Source organism: Centrocercus urophasianus, unplaced genomic scaffold (genome assembly GCF_019232065.1).
Source record: "Centrocercus urophasianus isolate 14NV4802_14NV808 unplaced genomic scaffold, USGS_Curo_1.0 seq_30, whole genome shotgun sequence".
In the NCBI taxonomy this organism is placed as follows: domain Eukaryota; kingdom Metazoa; phylum Chordata; class Aves; order Galliformes; family Phasianidae; genus Centrocercus; species Centrocercus urophasianus.
In genome coordinates, this window is record NW_024884867.1 from 9830830 (window position 1) to 9839395 (window position 8566).

Consider the following 8566-nt stretch of genomic DNA (forward strand, 5'->3'; position numbering starts at 1 on the left):
TGGCAAGGACTTTGCTAAAGGAACGCAGTGAAGGGCCAGCCCAAACCTAGCATGCATGTGCTACTCAGGTCAGCTACTGCTTACGCCTGCTACTGGCAGGGATGCTAAGGAAATTTACTACTGCCATGCATAGTGAAGCCTTTATGTGGGCAAAGCTGTGCTGACAGAGAGAGCTGATATGTTTCCAGTGTGATGCAGGCAGACATGTGCCTCTTCTGGGCCACGAGAGATCTGGCTAAATTGTCATAGGGAGGACAACTGATTTGTCATGCAACAACAGATCATCTGTGATTCAAATAAGAGAACACTTATGCTGTTAAAATGGCAACACTTGCTGCAGGGCGTATTTGTCTAACTGAATTTAGCCACAAAATTTCTCTAATCAAACAAGGTTGGTTTGACATGGGTGGCTCTGCGGGCTGCAGCTCATCCTCAGTGACATGCTGACTTTCAGGGGCTGTTGGTGGCTCTATTTTGATTGTTCCTGTTAGTTTTTGTTTTACTCTGAATGCTGTTGTGGCATCCTAACTGTGTATAGAGAGATGCTGAAGCTCACTGTAAGAAGAACTACGTTGCACATTTAGAAAGATGTAATCCTTCCAGCTCCCATCCACATGCAATGGTCAGCACAAGGCATGCACACAGGAGAGAACATGAGTGTGCACCTTGCTGTGGCTGCTCTCCCTGCTTGTGCCTAATGGCTTGCTCTGCGTCATCATCACGGGGATACTGCTCCTGTGCCTTATGCAACAGCTGTACCCGTACATGTAGCAGCACATTTCTTAGCATGGTCTAATTTGATGTCACAAGACGCATTTAAACTGATGTCACAGTAGCTGCACAGCTTTCAGGTTGATTTTGTTCCTAAACATGCAGACTGGCAATAACTGGGTCCTCTGCTGGCACAGGTCGATGCAATTGGCTTTGTTGCCTCTGGATGAGGCTTGAGGTTTGTATGCAAGTGAGATGTTACATTCTCTGGTTCCTGCTCTCAGCAGGACAGCCTGCACGGTGAGAAAGGTCTCACTTGAAAGCGTTTGATCTGGGGTCTATGAAGTGCTTGGAGGTTATTTCATGAAAGATGTTATGTTAGTTTAAAAGTGGTCTGTTTACAGAAAAATCTGATTTTCAATATAACCTCTGCTATTAAAGGAAGTTATGACAGATCCTCATCTTATAAACTACAGGATAATGTCATCATTGAAAAATAAACAAGTTCTCTTGTACCAAATAGCTCCAGTGTTCCACTCTTTCTCCTTGATGCCTCTTATACAGCGCCCTTTTCCTACTTTTCTTCTTCATCCTTATTTTCTTCCCCAGAAGCTATATTTTTATTAATATTTAGCCTTGCTGGAATGGTGCAAAGTGTAATTACTTGAACCAAATGGGCTGTGATGTTTTAAATGCAACATGTTTGCATTGATCTCTGGACTTGGGTCTACATTATTATGGTTGTAGAACAGAATTTCAAATACGCCATCAGGATTCCAGGTATGTGAAGGTTTAGGTTGGGACTGAATACCAAATTAAAAATTACAGAGCACTTTCTATCCCTTGGGAATCCCCCAGTGGACATGCTTTCCTTTGCTGACCCCCTTGTGCTCTTCTGGATTGATGTCTGTTCAGCAACCAGCATCCCACAGAACATCCCATAGAACCAGGTGCTTCTATGGCCTCTGATACGCAGTTTGGAAGCATTTCCAAATTAATGGGTGCAGTCAGATTGCACTTCTGTGCTCTGTGCACAGGGCCAGCTCTGCATCAGGTTGTTCCTTTTACAGAGTTCAACAAGCGTACAACACTGTGGAAGAAGGAAGGCAAGCCAACCTTGGTTATGGTATTTCTCATGTGGTTCACTTAAGGCTACTTTCTGGTTTCTCTCTCTTCATTTTGTTTATTTGCAGTGGAATAAAAGAGAAGCACGTTTAAATATAAGCTCGTATTAATAGTTTGTTGCATCTGGGTATGTTTTCTGTAATTGGTTATATTAATATTGCTGTTCAAGCCTTGAAGCTGTAAAAACCTCCCATCCTAATTGCACTACCTCAGCTCAGGTCCCCCGTTAATATGTGGGTGGATACAACTCTTTACAAGTTTCCCGAGAGACAAAAAGAGTACACTGGTGTCCTGCTCATTATGCTGTGTTAGTTTTAAGCAGCCTCCTGTCAACCAGCAGCCCAGTAGCTTCTCCTCCCTCTGGGTTTTGTGAGGTTAATGCATGAGTCATGGAACATTTGACTGAAATTTCATGAGTCATGGAAAGCCTCTGTAGTGCTCACAGTTCTGAATGATCTTTTCCAGCATTACCAGGTTGGGTGCCTGCATATACCTTGTGATCGCATCCAGTAATGCTTTATTGTGTCAACAAAAACAATCTTCTGCTGGGAAATACTAGGGTTGTCCTGCCTTATTACTGAGCAACTCACCTGGCTCGTACCTACCCAAGGGGAGCACTGTCTAAGGGCAGAGAATTCCTAAATCGTGGTTAGCCTTTTTGCTCTCACTTCTGTTCAGATATGTTTTTATTGGTGACTGCACCTCATTGCCTCTGGTAAAGGGTAAACAAATCCAGCGCTGCTTGGTGAGATGCATATATTTCTCATCTTTAGTTGGATGTAACAATTAGTGTATTACAGTTGCTACCAAAATCAAAGTAGTACAGACCTTGTCATTTACACAGATGAGAGGAAGAGGCAGGAACCAGGGAACTTGAGCCTAAATGCCCTTCAGAAACTCATCCTTCATTTGTCAGCAGCATATCTTCAACCCCAGCCAGGTGCTTCAACTGAGCTGCGTGTCCAGGTGTTCAATTATGGAGCAAAAATCTCAGATTTGAGCAAGGAAAAAAAAATTAAAAATCAGACATCTCAGTAGACCTGGATGTTTAGTTTGGTGGTTGTCATTGGTTTTTGTTTTCTTTTTTTCTTTTCTCACTATAAACCAAGTCTGGAAGCACTAAACAGTAGAACTTTCCTGATGTTCCACTGGAAAGTTTTCCTCTCCTCATTGCTTTGGGCTTCTGTGCTGGAGTATCGTCCCTTTTTGCATATTTCTAGGAAGGAGAGATGAAGGATCGTTTCTTTGGGCTGTAGCAGTGAGCATGCTGATCTCAGCAGTGTCAAGACTTACTACACTGTGCACCTGTGCTCAGTTGTACATTTCTTTGAGGCTCCCTGTCCTTGTCAGTTGAAAAGGCTGATTGATAACACGTCTAGGGGAAGAGCCTGATTTTTCCCAACCGCTCTTTCTTTGTATGTGTAGGAGCTGAAATGATAACATCCAAGGCCAGGGTTAGTCCTTACTGCTCTTATTTTGCTTTTATGCTGAGATGTTCTCGGTCTCTGCTCAGAACCACTGTGAGGCTGGAGGGAGGTGAGCATTGCGCATCCAGCTTGTCCAAGGCTGTGCTTTGACCTTGCTTGTGTCATTTCTGCCAGATGCTTGCCCAACCTGCTCCAAAAACGCTCCCACGCTGCAGTGCTCTGCTGCCCAGGCAGCCTGCTTGCATCCAGACCCAACCACACAATGAGATGTTAGGGACAGAGCTCCTTCATTGCTGCCTGACCTCATTATATCTTGTCCTATCCCTGTGTGCATTGCTCACTGCTACAACCTAAACAGCTGTTATTTACGTGTCTGCAAACTTCTCCACTGTCTCTACATGGGATGAGTAAAGAGTAGTGCCTACCTGAATACTGTCCTCCTGACAAACCTCAGCTTCTCCAGGATGGACCTCAGATGCTCTGTGCATGGCAAGGATGCAGGTGGGGGGCTGAGGGTGCTGGTGATGGACTTGCTTGTACCCTGTCTGGACCCCACCTCATGTAAGGAACTGTGTGATGATAACCTGCTGACTCACAGGCAAGCAGTGTGCACTTTGGCAAGCAATAGCTTCCCATTAGTCTGAAAACAAACTCCTCTGAGTGGAAGATTTGCAGATTCTCATTCGTTGGCAAACCTCAATGCAATCAGCTGTTTGACAGACAGGTTAGGTAATGGTCCTTCACGTGAGCACTTACAGGTTTGAACGCTAAGTACAGCCCCACTGCCCTCTGCCAGCAGCTGAAATGCATCTGATACTAAAATGCAGGGGAACCTGTGGAGCCCCTTGCCAGAGCACCTTGCTGAGTGCATTAAAACATCACCTTCAATAATTCATGAAATCTGTTCAGGGAGCTGGTGTGTACGTGTGGGGAGGGGGTAATAAAATATCACAGAGCTGGCCTGCCAGGATAATTGAGTGGCTGGTTAAATCTCTCAGTGTTATTAACCAATAAAGGGGCCCCAGTGTAAATAAATCCAGACTGAATGTGACAGGGCTAGGGAAGTGCAGGGAAAGCAGTACTTCCTCTCCTGCATGTGACATGAGGGGCAGCTGCCATTGGAATGCAGTCTGTGCTTTGAGTTCAAACTTTCAGTTCTTCCAGCCATGCTGTCCCATGTTTAGGTGCCATCTAAAGGTCTGATCTGGCTGTGTGCACAACTGCAAAGCTGTGAGCAGTCAGTTGCAGGTTCTGAACTCCACTGCTTAGTTCAGAGCCTCTACTACCAAAAGCTGCTGCTGCTGTGAGTGGGGCATCACTCCCTTTCTCAGATAAAAGAGCTTTCCTGGAGCTGGAATGCTGTTTCCATAGATCTTGTGTGAGACATGAACAAATACTGCTAACGTAACTTAAAGCACTGCTGTAAACTTACAGATGTTGTCAGGGCTCCAAATAACTTTAGCCAGTCAGCCTCTCCAGGAAGGCTCTGTGACATGGCTGCATTCAGCATGCACTTAGCCTGGTGCTGTGCCATTGAGATCTGAGTTTTGCCCTTACCAATAGTTGGGCCGGAATCAAAATTAGATACAGGTATCTGCAATGAGTAAGATTAAAAGGTGTAATTTTTATTTTCCATTAAATACAGCCTGCAGCCTGTCTTCTGTTCCATTAATGCTAAGCTAATATTTGCTTTTACTATGTAGATATTAGTGGAACTATGTGTTTTCCTTCCACCTAGGGATTCTCAGCCAAGGACTGCGTATTCAGTTCTTTTGCTCCTTCCTGCTGGATCTGGCAAAAATGCCAGCATTCAGGCTGGTTTTGGCTCTGCCCGGACGCTTCTGGTTAGGTTTGATTATTAGGAAGTTTGTGGAAAGTGTATGTGTGTGCTACTGCTTAAATACATCAAAATTTTAATTCAATTTTTAATCTTCAAAAACAGCATCTGCTTTTCATCCAGATGTGCTCTGAAGCTAAGCCATACTTTATCACTCCTCTCGTGCTAGGCTGTCCATCTTTCTTGGCCAAGAAATAAAATAATTTTCAAGATGTGATGCTGCCATTTTTGCAATGCAAATTTATTACCTAGAGCAGCACTGCCTGTGTCCAGCTATGGCTGCACCACAGCTCATCTTAAAGCTCATCTTAAGGTTGAAGCTTCCATTTCACATGACAAGGAGATGTGTAGCCAATTAACAGTCTCAGCCCCTGTGCAGCCACATCTTGCTCATGTGCTCAAGCCTCACAGTTTGGCATTTCCCTTCTTCCAGAAGCACTGGTATGTTTGGCTGAGACCTTATTGCCTCTGTGAGGCAACAACCATATACAGAAAGATTACAAAGGAGTGCCATGGAGATTCCCTCTGTGTACTGCCGAACTTTGATGTCAAAAGAGATATGTGCTGATAGAAATAACCTGCTCTGTATGATTGTATCCAGCCAAGGATTCCCCCCACACCTTTCACTGTTGAGCATACAGTTAATTTACCCACAGGCTGGACAGAGAACAATTTAAGCCTGGAGGAAAGTCTCTCTTCTGTTTTCCTTCAAAATCTTTTTGCTGGGTTTTCTTGTTCACACATAATGCCCCCGTGATCCTGTAGCTTTAACCAATTCCACAGCACTGAGCCGGGGGCAGAGATAGCTACAGTGTACCTCTGCAGCCCTGAGGTAAGGACGGCACTCCTGGATTCCTGTAGACAGAAACAGATATATTTATGACTGCTGATTACAACACGCTATTGGAAAAGAGTATCATTGGAACCACCAGGATATCAGCTGCCTCATTGCTTGTCTTCACATGTGAATTACAGAAAAGGATAAAGTTGCATCAACTTGCAAAAGAATTTTGAGAAAATATTGTGAGGGTTCCCACAGCTGGGTGTATGCTTGTGTTTTTCTCCACCCATCGTAAATCACAGCAGTAGGCCTTACCTCAGCTATCCATTAGTAAATTGTGCTGTGTGTTTTGCCCCCATCTGAGGAAGTAGCTGGATACCTGTTAGTGATAGCATTCATACCATTAACAAATGGGAGACTACAAGAGGAAAGCAGAATTTACATGCGTTGGATGCTGGCCTAAATAGACTCTCACTCAATTCTGGACATCAGGAAGGAATTGATAGAGCATAAGTATTTAATCAGCAAACCACAGAAAAAAAATATTGTGAGGAATTCTATGAATTAATAAGTCTTTCAGCCCTCTTTGTTCCAACATCAACAAGCATTTTGCTAATAACGTGTGCCTGCAGGATGCACTCCAAACCGAATTTGCTGTCAAGTAGCATTGTACCTCACTAGTTGCCAACTGGAAATCTAAAATCTCTGCAAAATTTGTTGAAATATTTTCATTAGTCTATTTTTGGAAGACAAGCTGGAGTGCCCTTTAAGCGCTACAAAAGTTAAGTGGTCAATACCAAGGTCATGCTGGGCACCAGCTGTGCACACAGCATCCAGCACCACCTGGTCCTGATCCTTGTAGAGACCTCTGAGTACCTTCAGTATTTTTGTGCTGCTTTGAAGCCCCGCTTATCCACCAGAATGCTGCCCAGTGAACCTTCAGGCATGCTTATAAACAAAAGCACTTTGCTTAGAATGATAATAAATGTCGGTGGAGAGAGTTTACTGCCTGGCCACGTGTGCCAAAGGCAACGTTAGAATGCAGGTTTCATAAAACCTATTTAGATTACACATTTCTTTTTGCAGCCCTCAGCACACGTAGGAACAAACAAGTACATGCAGTACACAACAAAGAACATTCACCACTGCAACATTTCAGCCTCTGGTTGAACAGCATTCATATCAGCCTCCTCTGTGCCGTGCGCAGGAGCTGCATGTCTGCTGTGATGGCACCATGGAGGCAGTAGCTGAGGGCATCGGTGGTCCCAGCACAGCTGTGCAGCACCGAGCATCTGGCCCTGGGGCCATGGCTGCTGCCCAGAGAAGGAGGATATGAGATTTTGCCAACTTGAAACGTTTCAACATGCATTCTTCACTTCCTGCCTTAAATTTTTGCAAGCGTTATGTTCTGTGTTAACAGCAGTGGCTCTTACACAGCCGGCAAATTCCTGTGCCTGTCACTTGTTGATTAGCTTGATTTTGATTTCGTAAGTTTTGTGATGCTTTCCATTTTACTGTGTTTACTTTTAAAATAACTCCTTGTGATCATTGACAAAAGCCTGAAGTCGTGGAGAGCGCGGGCCTCGGAGTGAGAAAGCACACAAGCAGCTGAAGCACATTAGTTTTAAAAGGTAACCTTTTTTTAATTGTGAGGCTTGGCAGCACTGAAATCACACACAAACCCCAGCCTTGTGATGGTTCAAAGGTCCCAACAGACACTGCCGAATGCACAAACTGTCCTCCTCACGTGGACAAATCCCACTAAACTCGTGCTCATACTGCTGGAGTTGGAGGTGCAAATAACCTCAGATCAACCACTGCAATGCCTGTATCTGGGTCTGGGGCACACTGCCATTCTTCCATCAATGTTTCAAGCACCGTGAGCTTTGCAGCACGAGGGGCAGCAGCCCACAGTCCACACGCTGTTCCGCTGCTTCAGAGCAAGGCCTGGGGTAGAGGCACTGCCTGTTCCCAACTTCTTCCCCAAGCAGTGACAACCACAGTTTTTGGGTGTCACGATAGGGAGCACCCTCAGCACCGCACGTCAGCTTTGTCTTGTTTGAGAGCCTTGTTTGTTTGCACAGCCACGTTACAACAACAGGAAGAGCTGATGGCATCTGGGTGCATCCTACCAGCACCAACCAGTGGCACACCAGTGAGCAAAAAGCAAAATGCACAACAGGTCGTGAGATGTGTGCTGGAATATTTTGTTCTCTTGTGGGCGCTTTGATAAGGATGCAGACAGGAACACGGCGTGTGTAAGGGATATAGAAAGAAGCCCTGGGTGCGGGGACCGAGGGCCGTCCTGCCACTCTCAGAGGACGACAGAGAGCAGCAGAGGTGAGTGAGCCCAGTGTGTGAGGCCAGGGGCAGGGGGAGGAGGAGCACCCAGGGGTGCTGGCAGGCCTGCGGCCCAGCAGGTGCTTTTTGGGCTAAACGTTGAGAAATTCGCCATTTGTTTGGTCATTTCTGAAAGACTTTGGAGGTCTCAGGGTTGTGGACAACGGGCAGGCTGCACTGGAAGAAGCCCCCCGCAGCGCCAGCAGCACCGCGCCGAGCGGGGGTGCCCGTGACTCAGTGCCGGCGGCGACGGCGCCTTTAAATGGTCGGACTGTGGCCCCCGGAGCTTCAGTTGGCCGCCGTGCCGTGCCGTGCCGTGCCGTGCCGTGCCGTGCCGTGCCGTGC